General features: G+C 40.2%; 1 protein-coding gene across 17 annotated transcripts in view; it reads right to left on the bottom strand.

Moving 5' to 3' along the window:
• THRB (thyroid hormone receptor beta) overlaps positions 1–18,134 on the bottom strand; it is a 370,384-nt gene that overhangs the window by 121,951 nt on the left and 230,299 nt on the right. The window lies entirely within an intron of this gene.

Genomic DNA, 18,134 nt, shown 5'->3' with positions numbered 1-18,134 from the left:
CTGCTGCCGTTGTTGACTGTTTTGTCTCCCTCTGCTAGGAAGTCAGCTCTATGGGGACAGGGATCTTTTTCGTTCTGTTTACTGATGACCCCAAGTGCTAACACAGTGTGCAGTTCATAGCAGGCCCTTAGTAAATACGTGTTAAATGGAGACCATCCTTGTTGGGGGTGCTGGGGATAGGTGCTGAATGGAGGAAGGGAGGCTCAGTGACACAAAAGGAGACAAATTTTCTCAAAAATGACAGATTTTGAGGAAACACTTATTAAATTCTAATTATGAGGAGTTGCCAGGCAATGTCTAGGTAAAAAAAAAAAAAGGCACACTCTAGAGACAGGAAGTGGATGAGTGCTCAGCTAGGGCGGGGCGGTGGGAGTGGGGGATTGGTTTAAGGATGCGGAGTAACTGCTCATGGATACAAGGGCTCCTTTTGGGGTGGATGAAGGTATCCTAAAAGGAGATTGTGGTGACGGCAGTACACAAATGGCTGTAAATACACCAAAATCCAGTGAACTATGTATTTTCAATAGATAAACTTTGTTATATAAATTACGTCTCAATAAAACTGTTAAAAATACACACCTAACTGAAGCATCATACAGGGTGTTAAAGACAGCTGAAAAAGAAGTAGGCTATTATTATTTCTGGTCAGGCATATGGATTTTCTCTGGCATGAGTTTTGAATTAGGAGTGAGAGTGAGAGAGAACCTTCCTTATCTCTCATTTGCTACCAGAGAAATCTATTTATTGGTAGAGAAATGTAACTGCAACTTCTTGATCAAGGCCTACCTCAAGAGCAATTTATTTGGATTAAATGGCTTTCCTTAATAATTGCCACATCTATCACAATTCTGCAGTCTTTTCTAGGCCTCCAGGGCAGTTTTGGAAAACAAACAGCTACTTTGTATGAAACTGAACTTTGACACTTTTGAACTTATAATGCCAAAGAAAACTCCAGGCATGTCGACATCAGTGCCTACTGATGGGCAACTGCCCCGCACAAACAGAGCTCAAAGTGTCTGTGGCAGTGAACTGAGATGCTGCTTAGCTAGCAGCCCTGTGAATCTTCCTCCTGAGAACTCACTGATGTTATGGTTATCTAATAATATATATGGAACAATAACAGCACATTGCAGTGAACATGACGCATGGTTACAACTCAATGAAGACCATTCTCCCTCTTCTGGGAGCTTAACAGCATACCTTGTTAAGCTGTGAAGGGGGAAACTTTCTTCCTGCTCTTCTGCCTGTTTCTCTGCTCAAAATCTTGACACACGCCCACCAGTGCACAAAGGATCTGTTTGAACAAAGGTCAGGAGGCTATCCAGAGTCCTGGCTTCAACCTTCTCTTTCGGGAATCCCTAAGATGTGAGTAACGTGGTGATATGAGAAGACTCTTGGGGACCGCTGCTGTGCGTCTGGAGAACTCCTGAGGAGGACACAGTCACTATGCCATCAATACTCAGAATGTTTGAAGGAATGGATAAGTTTTCTGCTCGTCGATGAAACAGAGGGCCAGAGGACTGAGAAACTTGTCCCTTGTCACCCAGCTGGCAAGGGGAAGAGTTAGACTGCCAACCCACAACAAGTGCTTTTAACTGCTGAGCCATTCTGCTTCCCACCTGCAAGGTGCACATCACTCAGCTGGGTGCCATGATGGGCGCAGAGATGACTAAGCCCCACCCCTTTCCTTCTGACAGATATTGACTGGTAGAGGAGACAGGATGTGCACAAACAATTCTAATTAGGGGAGGCTGTATTTGTACTCTGTCAGAAGTGCAGAGGGCCATGAGTGTGTGGGGAAGAGAAAGAATAACAAAAATCCCAACTTTACAAACCATGGACACTCCACAGGTTACCATGCCTCCCCACACAGGGACCATGCCAATTTTTCTCTGTCAAGATCCAGCTATAAACTGAGGGCCTGGTCAGGTGTGGTGGCTCATACTTATAATCCCAGCACTTTGTGAGGCCGAGGCGGGCAGATCACTTGAGGTCAGGAGTTTGAGACCAGCCTGGCCAATATAGTGAAACCCCATCTCTACTAAAAATACAAAAATTAGCCGGGTGTGGTGGCGCATGCCTGTAATCCCAGCGACTTGGGAGGCTGAGGCAGGAGAATCACTTGAACCTGGGAGGCAGAGGTTGCAGTGAGCTGAGATAGTGGCACTGCACTCCAGCCTGAGCAACAGAGCGAGACTCTGTCACAAAATAAAACAAAACAGAGGGTCCTTCATAATGTGGGCTATGTAAATAGTTTATATAGTTTGTTGGGTTGGTATCATTCTGATCATGCAATCTGGATGCTTGGACAGAATAGCTACATCAGCTTGTTTTAATTTCATTTGTACATGTGTCCCCAAAGATAGCATGTCCCTTGTGGGAATTAAATGAGTTCATGCAAGAAAAGGGCTTAGGATAGTACCGTGCACATAGTAGGTGCTCAGTAAATGTGAGTTGTTATTGTTATGCATAGTTAATCCAAGGTTCTGGAGAATTGAGTACTGGGTACTAGAGACCTAATTCCATAGGGTCCTGGTCGTTTTGTTACACACCAAGAGAAGAGCTGGCATGTGAAGTGTGTTCATTTCATGGGGGTGTCAAGAAAGAAGGCAGTGGAACACTCACTGAGTGCCACTGCTGCCTACTGAGAACTTGATTTACTTCATGCACTGGTTGTAGGGTTGCAGTTTTTGAAAAGGGCACGGTATTGATATTTGTCGGTGTGACATGATTTCTTATATAATAGCTGGTAACATTAGGAAAGGGTGGGATTTCTATTCTCTAGCATGATACTATGTAGAAGAGATTTAATGAGAGGATAACCGAGTCCTCTGGGGGCAGCAGCATTTGTATAACTGACTCTTTTCAGCAATTCTGCAACAATTAATAGGAATCATTTGACGTCTCTGTTGGGACTTCAATTAATGCTTTCCCAGTGAGAGAATATTTAAAAGAATATTTTCACAACTTTACTTTCCCTCAAAAATATAGTTTTGATCCCAAAACGATAGTTTTTACAGGTGTCATTTGGGATGCGTCAGTTGTACCATCTCTAGAGTCAAGAAAAAGTTTATCATAAACAAGGCCCACTTAGTGACTAATTTTTGTATATGAAAAGGAAAGACAGTGGATCTTGGTCATCAATTTGTATTGTTGATTTTACTTACTATAAACAAACATGAACTATTTCATTTTTCATGTAATCTGAAAACAAAGATTACCAGAGAAAGAGGAATTAACCTGTTTCTAAAATGCCAAAGAAATATTGTGGATCCCACATGAAATGCTTGAATGTGTTCCTGGAGTCACTTCTCAGCTCCATGGCAAAGGCCAGCTAGACAAAACGTGGATCTTGGCTTTAGAGTAGAATTCTACAACAAATGTAAAGAGTTTCTATTTGTAGTGTTCCATGAAATTGAGTACAGAAAAAAGAAAATAACAATACTTCTTTACGATGAATAAATATCTTAATCACCATACATCTTACAAATGTGTGCACAGTTTCCTAAAAAGTAAGGATAGTAATGATGATAACAATAAAGGCGATAATAGCAATAGCAGCTAACATTTGTTGAGTGCTTGCTATGTTCTAAAGGGTTCTGGTAAGTTCTAGGGAAACTGCCAGGGATTCTGCTGCCTCCTTTATTGCTCTTATTACTCGTGTTACCAACATATGATGTAGGTGGTACCATCCACATTTTACAGTTGGGGAACTAAAGTTAAGAGATGTGACGCCCTTGCCCAAAGCCGCAAAAATTTTAAAGTGGGAGAGACAGGAAGCAAATCGTTTATGCTCTAAATCACTACACCTGACTGCATCTTGCAAGAATAATAATGATTACATGCATTTATATTGCCTTTTTACACAGAATTTTTTCATTTGATGCTTACAACCTCATTTTCTTATCTCTTTTACAGATGAGGAAGCTGAGGCTCAGATGTTAAATGTCTAAAGATAAACACTGGTATATGGGGAAGTCAGGACCCAAAATGATGCCTCCTGACCCCGAATCCCAGCTTCTTTGTGAAGAATCAGAGCTTCCATCTTTTCTGAATGAAAGGCCCTAAGAATTTTCTACAATTTTTCTACGAGCAAAAATCACATCTATGGGATATACATACTTCAAAAATAAAGTTTATAGCTTAGAATGTCAAGCAACTAAAATTTTAATATATAAAGCACAGGATTTGGCCAGGCTGAAACCAATTATTTGAAAAGTTTACTCTTGATGAGTCTGGAACTTTCTCACATGGCCAACCGTGTATCAGTTAGACACGTTACTTAAGTGGCAGGAAAACATTTCTTGTTGGATATGAGACATTTCTGAGTTCAGTAAAGGTTATGTGGTTTCTCAGAAAATTAGAACTTCTATTAATAATCAGTGCTTCATTTGATTGAGGATATTATTGCTATGACTTTGAGGTCAAATTCATAAGAATGAACCCTAACAGTATACGAATTGGGTAGGAGTGTGTACAAATGAACTGCCCTTAAACCCCAACCCCATGCATTGAGCTATCAGGCTCAATCCTGTATTGATGCTGCTGGAGACATTTCTAAAGGGATTACAAATGAATACTCCTCTAATAAAGAAAATATTCTTTTCTCGAAAAGCCAAGAGATATCTGGAAATTTAGGACATCCGTAGTTGTTTAAAGGAAAGGTTTGGAATAGTACAATGAATAAAGCTGGCTAGCTGCCATTTATAAAACTACTGAGTTTGTGACCCAAAAGCTGGGTACTAGTTTGTTACCTGTTGTCCCTCAACTCCAGATCCACCCTTCTTTGCTCTGTTCTGTGATGCTGGGGCTGGGTTGTGGCTATTTCCCAGAGTCCCTTGCCAGAGGGTTTTCTACTCACTGGAAGAGGACTGGAAGGTGAGGAGAAGGAACTTCCTTCCCTTCCTTTTTCATGCCCCAGGAGCATCCTCCAGTAGTCACTGTTGACTGGAGTATGGGTCTCTTTCTACATTTCCCTCAGAGGTTCTAATGCAGCTGGTTGGATTCCTTTCTTAGTGGTCCAAGCACCAGCTCCACAGGACTGCTCCCCTAAGCTCTTAGATCCTACTAATTTCATCTCCTCTTTTTGTTTCTCAACTCATGGTGACAGCTACTTCTTGCATCTGGGTTACCTCAGTGTTCCTTTTTGCTCTTTTAGTGCTCCAATTCCTATATAACAACCAATTCCCTGAACTAAATCCTTCTGTTTGAATTACCTAGTATGATTTTGTTTCCTCTCTGGATCCTGACTGTTGCATGTCAGTGATACACTTGCAAAAGTGCAGTAGCAGAAACAACACCATTGAAGTAATTCAAATCTGTTTCTGCTAAGCGTGAGTAATTATTTCCAGCAAAGAGCTGTGTGAGAAATGATAAGGCCCAATCCAAAGGATAGTAGAGTAGAAGTCTTCAAAGGATCAAACTTTTTAAAATTATTATTATTTTTGCATAAGAATGATTCCTGATCACCTTGGAAATGTTTGAAAACAGAAAGTATAAAGGAGAAAAGAATTAAAACCCACCCTAGAGTTAACCACTGATACTTTGGCATATTCTTTCTGATCTTGTCACCCTTATACTTCCAATGATTTAAGATAATAATTATTTTAAACCCACCCTTGTTCTCTAGTATTTTCCCATGGCATTATGAAGAATTAGACTCTTAGAGCGATATAACCTTGCTACATCGCAAGAACACTTGTTCCTTCTACTTTGAGACTGGATCACTCTGGCAAGGGCTGCTTATCTCTGACCCAGAAATTAAACAATCAATGGGTAAGGCCACAGGCTCCCATCTCTGGTATATCTGTTATACCTTCTCCGTTGGGTTCGTAAAGTAAACAAGAAATCTGTACACATTCAGGAGGAATACTTAGTACATTGTGAGCTGGCTCCAGGACTGAGTCTACGAAAAATTTTGAAAGAATATAGAACTCAACAGTCTGCCCTATAAGGAGTGGCATGTTTGGACAGAGAGGTGCGACAAATGTCTGTGCTAATTACCCTGGTCTGCAACACATATTTCATATTTTGCTACTTCACTCATTCATTTATTCACAACTGCTATTAGGCCGGGGCAAAACTAATGGCTGTTTTTGCTAGTATTTTCACATGGCAGCATGAAGAATTAAACTCTTAGAGTGATATAATCTTTGCCATTACTTTTGATGGCAGAAACTGCAGTTACTTTTGCACCAACCTAGTACCAGAGTATCTACCAAAGGTGAAGGCAAAGCACTGTGTTAGTTGCTGGGCACACAAATAAGACATGACTGTTGGTTTTCTTACACAAAATTCATAGCTAGAAGAAACATAAATCCAGAAAGAAGAAATTAAAAGATCAAGTACATATATCCTCATGTCACTTTTCCTAATTAATAAAACATCCTAGTATTAGATGCATTTGTTCTTGGCTAACTCGCAGGTATACCTGTCACCAGCTCCCTGGACCCCTTGAGAAGTCTCCAACTTTGAGATCTTTTCATAGCTCGGAGGTAGTATTGACTGCCTGTTGGTGCAATGTTTCAGTCTCCATCTGCCTTAAGATTATTTATCAGGTAGAAAATAGATATAACCATACATTATGCTCCAAGTAACATAGCATTGAAATGTATGAAGTGCTGGGCATGGTAACTCATGCCTGTAATCCCAGCACTTTGGGAGGCAGAGACAGGAGGATTGCTTGAGGCCAAAAGTTCAAGAGTAGCCTGGGCAACACAGTAAGACCTCATCTCTATAACGTTTTTAAAATCAAATTAGCTGGGCACAGTGGTGTATGCCTATAGTCTCAGCTACAGGAGAGACTAAGGTGAGAGGATCCCTTGAGCCTAGGCATTTGAGGCTGCAGTGAGCTATGGGTGCATCACTGTACTCCAACCTGGGCAACAGAGTGAGATCCTATCTCTTAAAAAGAAAACGAGAAATATATGAAGTCAAACACTGTAGAAAATTCAAGGAAAAATACATGGAAACACAATAATGGTGGTTTAACATACCTTATATTCCTTGAAAGATCAAGTAGATATAAAATAAGAAAGAATATCAGAATAACATTACTAATGTTAATCTAATCAGATACCAAATTTCACATCTGAAAAAGAGAATACTGCAAAAAAAGAATAATTATAGCATGTGATCCAAGGCGATAAACTTTCCAAGAGTAGAAATAGGTAGAAATGTGACAAAACAATGTCCTCAAAATATACTTAACTTAGAAACTAAATAGGAAAAAAAAAAGGCAATCAGACACATACAAAAAGAAAAACTGCAATTACCTGGAAGCCAAGAAAATTATCTCCTAAACAACTTTTTGTCAAAGAGTAAATAGAAGCCTTACTGCTAGATATGTAAAGAGTAATTATGATCTAAATACCAAATGTGCAAACCTATGCGAGACCCTCAATGCTGTACTTAATAAAGGAAAGGTCTTAAATTAAATGTCATAGTTTTATACATTTTTATGACTTAAAAATAAATGAGTTAAGCATTTGCAGAAAAAAGACCACAGATAAAAGAAAGCTGAAAGAGAAGTTAATAGAAGTCAGAAAGCTTATAGGACTAGAAAACATTTTAACAGGCCTCATGTGTAAAGATATCCCAAAGCTGATTCTTTGGAAAGACCAAGAACAAAACAACAAATAGATGAACTAGCAGTTAACCTAGTGGAGAAAAAAGGGGAGAAATAATAAATTCACAAAATTAGGGAAAAGAAAGGGAATTAGTTATGTATACTGAGTATTAGAATAACTTTAAGAGATGACTTTCAGTAACTGTGCAAATAAATTTAAAATCTTGATGAATTTTTTGATTTTCTTAAAAAACACAAAGTAGGAGAAAAGGCAAATTTGCATAGACTGAAAATCATGGCAAAAAAGTTCAACACTGTCAAGGAACCCCTCCTCTCCCTTCCCTGAAAATGCCGAATCCAGCTGGTTTTGTGTGTGATTATTTCATAGATAAAAAATTATTTAAACTGTTTGAAAGCACAGGGAAAAAATAAACTTCCCCAATTACTTTTGTAAATCAGCATAATTCTGATACCAAAAATTTGGAAAAGACAGCATAAAAAAGAAATTTGCCCAGATGACTTCCTTTAATTGAGACAAAAAATCTTAAATGAAATATCAGCAAATGACTCTTGGAAAAATTAGAAGAACAATACACCAGAAAAAATGGAATATTTCCAGGAAAGCAAGGATGAGTCAGTAGTAGGAATGCTGAAGCTGCTAATCAGAGTAATAAGTCCACTGGATAAAAAAGTATTTGATCTCCTTGAAAGACGCTAAAATGGTATGTGATAATATTTACTGCTTATTCTTGATGACTTAAAAACCCACAGGGAAGTAAGACTATATGAATGTTATCCTGAAAGAATATTAAATAAATGAAACATTTTGAACAAGAAGTAACAGGGAGAACTGAGCCCATCAGATATGAAAGCATAGTATAATGCCTTAGTAATTAAAACAGTGCAGTATTGGTGCATGAAAAGTTAGCAGATCAACGGAGCAGGACAGAAGTTCAGAAACAGACCTCAATATCTATGGAAATTTACAATATGATAAAAGCTGGCTTATTTAACTCCTAAAGATGAGATTAAACAGTAATCATCTAGAAAAAAATCAAAGTTGAATCTGTAACTCATACCTTATGCCTGGTTAAATACCAAGTATATGAAAAAATTTAAATGTAACAAAGAAAAGCCCTAGAAGAAACCACAAGAAAATCTTTTCACAGCTTTAACATGGAGAAGACTTTCTAACTATGGCACAAATCTAGAAACCACCCACAATCTCACTTCTTAAACACCTGTAACAACCATATCTTGAATGCCTATAAAAGGAGATATGTAAAACGCAAATGTCCATCAACAGGAACTAGTTAAATAAACCATCTGGGAATAAATCACCAACTGGAATGCTGTATAAATGTAAAAAAAGAATAAGAGCATGTTTATGGAATAACATGAAATAATCTTTAAGAAATATGGTTAAGCGAGAAAAGCAAAGTGCATAGCAGTGTACACAGTATGTGACATCCATATATACAAAGAGAAAGAAGAACATGAAAGGGTGTCCAAAGAGTATCTGTGGATAGACACAAAGAAACTAACAACACTGCCTAGGAGGAGGGGATCTGGATGGTTAAGGGATGAGGTTTATTGCAGACCTTTCAATACATTTTAGATTCTGAACCATGTATAGAATTTGGTATCTATTCAAAAAGAATAAATGAATACAATACAATATAATACAGTGAATACAAATAAAGGTTGAAAAAAAAACAAAGGTGGAAAAATTTGAGGGAACACTCAGAGATAACGTGCACTTTACAAAATTGCTGTGGAGATGAAATGCAATAACATAATAGAGGCATAAAATATATACGGTGTAGACTGTTGTATGTCTATAAAAAGGTAACCATTTAGTCTTCTTTTCTACAAAGTGCAACTCTAGAGCAAAGGTTGCAAACTCTACTGCTTACAGGGGCTAGACATTCATTCATTCAACAGATAGGCATCAAGTACCAGCCATGCCCCAGACAATGGAGATTCAGCATTGAACAAACACCGGAAAAAAAATCTCTGCCCTCACTGAGCTTTTGATCTAGGGGGAGATGACACAGGCAGTTAAACAAATAAATGTCACATAGAATAATAAGCAGCAAAGTGCGTTGGGAGTACAGTATTTAAATAGTGAGGTCAGGACAGACAATGATAGCAGTGAGAGCTGCTGGCCTAGTTGTCTCTTTCATACAGGAGGCAGCAGATACTCTGCTCCAGGAGGGAATTGTCACATAGGGCTGTGGAAAGAGTTTTGCCAGATCTTCAGATTTTCCAAGGAGATAAGAAATTCAAATGTGTACTGGAAATCTCCTGATTTTTCAATCCTGACTCAATTTTTAAAGAAAACCACTACATTGGCCAAATAAAACATATCTTGCTAGCCAAGGCTGGCTAGGTAGATGGCCAGTTCATATCTCTAAAGAAACGAGATTGGGTTTTAAAACAAACACACCAGAACTTGTAAGCCCTGTCATCTTATGAAGCTACGCATGTTTTCCATTTCTTCAAACATTTCTGGAACTCCTCACCGACAGAGAACCAATTGTCCCTCAGAACCTTTTTTATTTGCTTACCACACAAGGAAAGCTGTTATCATTTTGAACTGAAATCTTGTTTGGACCCTGAGTTTATTCACTAGATTTGATTATTCATAACATTTGGGGTTTTCTAAAAATCAGATTTACTGGCCGGACGCAGTGGCTCACACCTGTAATCCCAGCACTTTGGGAGGCCAAGACAGGCGGATCACGAGGTCAGGAGATCGAGACCATCCTGGCTAACACAGTGAAACCCCGTCTCTACTAAAAATAACAAAAATAAAAAAATAAAAATTAGCCGGGCATGGTGGTGGACGCCTGTAGTCCCAGCTACTTGGGAGGCTGAGGCAGAAGAATGGTGTGAACCTGGGACGTGAAGCTTGCAGTGAGCCCAGATTGCAGCACTGCACCCCAGCCTGGGTGACAGAGCATGACTCCATCTTAAAAAACAAAAAACAAAACAAAAAAACACATTTACCTTCCAAAGGTGCAGGGTGTGTTCAATAATACATATACTATTGGCTTTAAAGGTAGTCCCAAAAGCGTGGCTGCAAATATTTAGAGTAAGAACAGTGTCACTAAAATAAATATGCATCTTCCAAGGTAATCATTGAAGAGGATTGCACTTAAATGTGTAGCAGTCAACACAAGTCTCCCAGCCTTACAGGCATTTAATAAACCACCTAATACTACAGGCATTTAATAAACCACCTAATACTACAGATTCTGTTGATTGCTATCACGGTTTTTCCTCTTCTTCTTCTGCTTCTTAAGCGTTCAGTTCTTTGGACCCGATTGAATGCTATAAGGCAATTCATTCTAGGGATCCTTGGAATGCATATCCACCCAAACAAAGGCCTTGTGCCAAACACAACCAGCACATACACCATTTTTATTTTCCTATGACCAATGACTTAGTTTCTGTGGTCAGTTAATGACGTTAGTCATGTAGAATCACATCGAGGGAGAATGCAAAGCTTTCTATGAGCCCCCGACAGCTTCAGTTTTCCTCTCTAATAACATGTATGAATCAGAAGCCTCTAGTTTGCATTTCAGAAATATTTGTGGTAGTTAGGAAACACACTGCACTTACTGTATTCCCACAGAAATACAGTGTCCTTGGGAAGAAAGGAAAAATGGCACCAAGATGTCCACCAAGATACAGGCTTTATCAATTCCATTGCTGTCTGATGCTTATGCCTCCTTTGCTCTTGATTACTGGAAAGTCTGTGCAACATTCATCCCGTCGGTCTAGTGTTTTTGCTAAAGCACAGATCTTAAATCAAATATGCCATAACTGTTTGTCTATTCATGTATCTACTCTTCCCTCCCTCCATGCATCCTTTTGTGAAATATTCTTTGAGTGCCTCTTATTGATCAACCCCTGTGCTAAGTGCTAGGCACACAGTGTAAAACAAAAATAACACTTATATCACGTATATAATACAATATACACATATACAATACAACACATGTATAATAATAACATCTGCCTTTAGGGAGCTTGCTGTCCTTTGGAGAGAATAGATATTAATGAAGTTAACCATGCAGGCCAATGTAAAATTATAGCTACATGTCATTCTCCTTTATGGCCAAAATGTGGGCTGTGACTTAGGTAAGGCTTTCTAGACAGAGTGATGAGTGGGATGAGACTCCCAGAAGTGCCGAGTAGAATGAAGTCAAAGGATGAGTAGGAGTTGCCCAGGTGGAAGGAGGGGGAAGGGCAATCCCATGTGTGGGCTCCATGGAGAAGGGAGGGAGCCGTACTTATGTACAGGGTGATAGATGGTTGGTGTAGGTGGAGCGGTGAGGACAGGGAGCAGGAGAGAGATGAGGCTGGAGAGACAGACAGGAGCCTGGCTGGGCAGGGCCTTTTAGGCCATAGACAAGATTTTATATTTATGCTAAGTCAGAAAAGGTTGAATGGTCTTAAGTGAAGGAAGTAGCAAAGATTAGATTTACATTTCAAAAACTACTGTATCCACTGTGTTGAAGGGGTGAGGGGAGGCCTTCATTGTCATATAGATAAATGGTAACTGAAGGTGTCAACATGGATGCTATTGCTTTAGAACTGAAGTTACAGCAAGAAGAGGAGCACCCACTATTTGAAGAACTCTAATATTGAAAAGTCAGGAAGAAACAGTGAGCTAGTGAGAGAGTCTGAGGATCAAGTGAGCTGGCAAGAGTCTGTGAGGTACAAAGAAATCCCAGAGAGTTTTGTGTCATGGAACTAAAGGAAGAGACAAGAAGGACAGAGTAATCAGCGGTACTGAATACTGCCGAGAGGTCAAGGGAGATGAGGTCTAGAAAATGGTCACTGGATTTAGCAATATGAGGGTCATCAACTGCCTTAATGAGTCTTACTTGGTTGGTGGAAGAGGGCCTGAAGCCAGACAGATGGAGTTGAAGAGTAAATGGGAGATAAAGACACAGAAATGGTGCACATTTATTCTCCTCTTCTTAGCCAAAGACTGGCAAGCCAAACCTTGAGAAGTTTGGCTGGGAAGAGGAGAACAGATAATTGCGAGTTTGTTGCAGGGAATAAGTGGTGATAGGCTTTAAAAAATTTAATGGAAGATGTGGACATGTTTAGAAGGATGATATATATAATAATAATAATGATAGTAATTTTTTTTTGAGAGAGGGAAAAAGATAACTCATACTGAAAGATCCTGGGAGGGAGTCCCATATGGAAGGAGATAGATACTTGCCTCAAGTATGTACAAGAAGGGTGGACACCTCTATTGTACTTGGGAGAAAGTGAGGATGGACACAGATGTAGGTGGGCTCATGTGCCTGGTGTCAGGACAATTAGAGAGTTACAGAGAGATAGGTTTCATTTTCTCTGAAGGAGAAGATGAGATTATTTGATGAGAGCAAGGGAGGACAAAGGGATGTTAGAGGTTTCTGGAAGATGAAGTCTGAAACAGCATTACAGAAGGTGGAAGAGTATGTTGAACAGAGACATTTAGTAGGATTCAGGGAAATGTTGATGGCCCATTTGAAGCTGGTCATCTGAATTCACAGCAGCAGCAATCGGCTCTGTTCTGCGACCTTTTTTGTTGTTGCAAGACTGGCAAAAGCCCTTGGCAAAAAGATAGGAGCCCTGGGTTCTCGGTTGTGATAGTTGTAACTTGTCACGTGACCTTAAGCACATCCGTCTCTGGTTCTTGGTTTCTTCAATTTTCCAAATGGTGAGATCAGTTGAGATGATACCTGAAGTCTTGTTCCAGCTCTAAACATTCACGATGTCCTCAATATTCATGGAGAGGCCCTTTAAGCTTACCAAGGTTTTTCCATTGATGCCTTTAGTTGTTATTTTAAAATGAAATAAATTTTTTGATATATTTTTTGGTATATCAAAAGGTATTTTTTGATACCTTTTCATTAAATAATTCTACTCTGGGAATCAAAAAGTCCAGATGTTTATTATATTATCCAAGTAGCAAAACAAAACAAAAGCAAAACTCTGAGAAGAAACTAAATGCCTTAATTTTAGGTTATAGAATATGAAATAGATCTTTCTAAGATCTATAGGAAAATACATGCTTCATAGTATAAAAAAATATAGATAATTTATATGGCTATTCTCTATAGGCCCATCATATCTGATGTCTTCATTTAAATTAAGGGTTGGCAAATTTTATCTGAACAGAACTGGATAATAAATATTTTAGGATTTTTGGGCCAAATAGTATTTTTTGCAATTACTCAACTAGGCCATGTAGTGTGAAAGCAGTCACAGACAATGTTAAGCGAATGAGCACAGGCCAATAAGACTTTATTTACAAAAATAGGCAGTGGGCACTTTCTATAGTTTATTCCACAATGAATTATATGACGCATTCAACACACAAACAAAACAAGTGAACGCACACTGTTAGACACAAGTGGGACAGCCTCCTGCAGTCACTGTGAGGCCTTGAGCATTCTAGCAGAGGCTAATATTCCACAGCCTTTCATTCAGCTTCAGCTTGGAGAACTCTGCAATTAGAAGCTCAGTTATGTGGCTTGGCACCTCACACTTGGAACAACACTTCCAAAATAGTGAGTGCATGAACAAGAAATGGACTGCATGGAGAATCAGGGTCTGTAGTTTTTTGAAATCAAATTGGTGACATAAATCAAAACACTCTCTTTGTATGAATTTATTCACCGCAGGGCTGGAGATGTGTGGCTTTGAACAGAGAAGAGAGGGAGGAGAATAAGGTGAAAGGAAGCATGCCAGGAGGCAGGATTAGGCAGAGGCTGGGGCCTCGGACTCATTTGGGGGAAGACGGAAAAGTTAAAAAGGGCACCCAGCAATGCAAGCGACGCCTAAGAACCAACAGGGTGGGAGGCCCTGTCCGTCTGAGGCACAGAGACAGGAAAAGGCCGAAGGGTCTGCTGCTTGATTCACTCCCCTGGGCAGGCCTGATTTCAAAACTAAAATAAACTTAGGAGAGCCAGAGGGGAGGAAGGAAAGAAACAAACAAACAAGTGGAGCTTCAGCTTATGTTTTCTCCCAACCCACAGTCCAGTCCTGCGCCAAGCTGCCTGCAACTCCAGTTCTCATGTGGCATCGAACCTTCCCCTGAAGGACGGCTGCTCTGTACTTAGTACCGTATGGGTACTCATCTCACCTATGATAGCCTTGCTCCCCAGCTAGACTAAAAGCGTGTGGGTGGGGCCATCTCTTCTGCTTTTGTGTTGAGTTGGACACATGACTGTCCAACTGGACACATTACTGAATACGCTGCAATGCAGGCTCAGTGTGGATCTGTGTGGGCACATCATTACTGTGAATACCAACAGCCTTGATTCTAGCACGAGTCCTGTGATCAGTAACTTACAGCTCTACCTAGGCAGCAGGTATGATTATTCCCTTTGCAACAGGAAGTCATTGATACATACAGAGGCCAGAGAACTAGAATGAGGTTACTAGCAAGTAGCAAAACCAGAATTCAAACCAGGTCACTCTGACTGGAGGCCCCAGCTCTCAACCTCTCAGAAGTACACTGCCTTTTCTAGAGTGTAGACTTGGAAGGAACTCCAGAGATCGCTTGATTCAGTCTTTATTTTTAGATGTGGAAATGGAAAATTAAATGGCTTGCCCAAGGTCACAGAGCCACGGGCTGAGAAGCTAACTTGGCCTCCTGATGCTTCCTTCGTGCCCCCACTGCAATCCCATGCCTGCTCCATAAGCATCCAGTAACTTTTCCATAAAGATTTATCAAAAATTCGAGGACGGAGGATCAATCTCGACAGAATTTATTTTCAGGTGCTGCAAGGCAAGACTCTACATGGGCTTGGGACTGTTTCTACACGAAGACAAGCTGGCCAAGTTGAATGATTCAGGAGTTGCTTTAAATCACCAGATACACGAAGCAAGTAGGTGGCGGCATTTTTCTAAACAGGGACAAGTTACACATTTCAACTACGGCATGGAAAAGAGTGTCCTTCCCTAAGCTTACAGCAAAAAAGTTAATGCAAAAGTGAAACCATGGACACTATTAGTGCTCAGACACAAAGCTGACAGAAGCAGAAATGAACATGTTCTCAACAGTGTATGCGTATGCGGCTTTGACGAGAGAGGAACACACAACCTTAAGACTCCTGGGAGCATTTGTTTTGAAGGGTCAGAAAGAATCCAGCTTTGAAAAGGAGAATTAACAGCCACTTTGGTCCAAGTTTTTCACAACAAAGCACTACAGAGTGGGAATTAGCTCTGCTTCTTACCTTTATTTATTTATCTTTTTAAGGAAAAAAGCTTAACTCCTAAAAGTTATTTCCCATATCAGAGACTAGAAGTTTGTTTGTTTTTAATATATTGGAAAGCCCTCAGCATTTAAAGGAAGTTCTATTTATTTAAAGATAGGTATAAAGAAATTCAGTTATCGATTTAAGTGATTCGGTTTATTTCCATTAACAAGTCTTTGTTTTCATCTATACAAATAGATTAATTAAATGTGCATGTGTGTAAGTTTTAAAAACCAGCTTTATTGAGATGTGATTCCCATATCATACAATTTACCCACAGAAAGTATACAGTTTAATGGTTCATGGTACATTCACAGAGTTGTGTGGTCATCACCATGGTCAATTCGAGAACAATCTCATCATCTTAAAAAGAAACCCGTACCTTTCAGCTGTCACTCCCCTATTGCCCCAACCCTAAGCAACCACTAGTCTACTCTCTGTCTCTACAGATTTGCCTATTTCATGTAAATGGAATTATATAATATTGTGGTCTTTTGTATCCGGCAAGCTCTTATCTATATAATAATTTTGTCCAAATAGGAAAATACAGTTGTCAGGAGAGAAAATGAAGAAATGCTTTTTTTTTTTTTCTGGGCACTCGGTGAGTCATGCTTTAGCTTTAGCTGGATCAGTTTGTGTCTTACTAGCCAGGCAGCCCTTGCCACATCCAGCACTCTGGACTCATGAGCTGTGTGGCAGCGGCAAGACTGTAGATATGACTCTCACCAGGAGGCAAGCAGGCTGGGGTTGCAGGGTGGATTTTGGACTGCAAGAATAAGAGGTAAGGTGGTCTTCAGGAAATAGTACAATTTCCATGCTGGAAAGCAATGTTGGCCCATAAAGCTCCTGTTTATGAGACATTAGTCATTTTATCCATTTATTCTTTCTCTGGCTTTCTCTTTATCATCATGTCAATTCCAGCTGCACATCGCTGGAGAAAAAGACACAATCATACTGATGGGCTCTGGGTAGACACGTGGCCATGAACTCAGGGGGGCACAAAATGCTCTCAGGCACTCACACTTCTTCCCCAGGTCGCTCACTCTTCCATTCTCCTAGACAACTGTATCAAACTTCTCCCGTCTCCCCAGATCTCCAACAACGTCCCTCCAATCTTCACTCTCAGCTATGTCCTGTCTTCCTATTTAACTAAGAACATAGAAGCAACTGGAAGATAATTCCCTACATTCTTAGGACCACATCTACTCTCAGATCAGGATCTATACCTACATATTCTGTTACCATAGATCAGACTTTACATCAAAATCACCCGGAGGGTTTGTTAAAACAGTTTGCTGGCCCCAACCCCAGAGTTTCTGAATCAGTAGGCCTGGAACAGCCTGAAAATTAGCATTTCTAATAATTCCCAAGTATGCTGATGCTGCTGGTCTGGGCCCACACTTTGTCCTATCTAAGCTCAATCTCTCTTCTTGTGCATGCGACCCCAAGCCCTTCTACTTAGGGACATGCTCCAGAAATTCTCTCCTTTACCTCTTGCCCTATTACCTGGCCATTCTTTCATTACTTCCGTCATTACTTGGCCCTTCTCTCCCTTACCTCTTTCCACATTACTTGGCCCTTCTTTACTGGGCCATCCTATCAACTAACAAATATGTTATTTCCTGAATCTTCAAAAATACATCTCTCGGCCGGGCGCAGTGGCTCACGCCTGTAATCTCAACACTTTGGGAGGCCGAGGCAGGCGGATCACGAGGTCAAGACATCGAGACCATCCTGGCCAACATGGTGAAACTCCGTCTACTAAAAATACAAAAACTAGCTGGGCGTGGTGGCACGCACCTGTAATCCCAGATACTCAGGAGGCTGAGGCAGGAGAATCACTTGAACCCGGGGGGTGGAGGTTGCGGTGAGCGGAGATTGTGCCACCGCACTCCAGCCTGACAACAGAGTGAGACTCCATCTGAAAAAAAAATCTCTCTGGACCCCACTATACTCTTCAGCTTCCACTCCATTTCTCTGCTCCCCTGTAAAGCAAAGGAGTTGCCCTTACTCCCTGATTCCAATTTCTTTCCTGCCTTTTTCTCTTAAAGTCTTTCCAATCAGACTTAGTTCTCCCTCCACTCTTCAAAACTGTCCTAGTTCAGCCAATCCATAATGCTTATATTGCCAAATCCTATGGCAATTCTTGGAACTCATTTTATTAGACCTGTCGGCGGCACCTGGTATAGCTAGCTGCTCACTACCTCTTCAAACTTCCTCCATTTACCCTCCGGGATGAGACACTTTGTGGATTTTTCTCACTAAACAATCCTTTTCAGACTTTTCTGGTTCTT

The sequence above is a fragment of the Piliocolobus tephrosceles genome, chromosome 2, assembly GCF_002776525.5.
Source record: "Piliocolobus tephrosceles isolate RC106 chromosome 2, ASM277652v3, whole genome shotgun sequence".
In the NCBI taxonomy this organism is placed as follows: domain Eukaryota; kingdom Metazoa; phylum Chordata; class Mammalia; order Primates; family Cercopithecidae; genus Piliocolobus; species Piliocolobus tephrosceles.
This window is presented reverse-complemented; position numbering and strand designations above follow the sequence as displayed.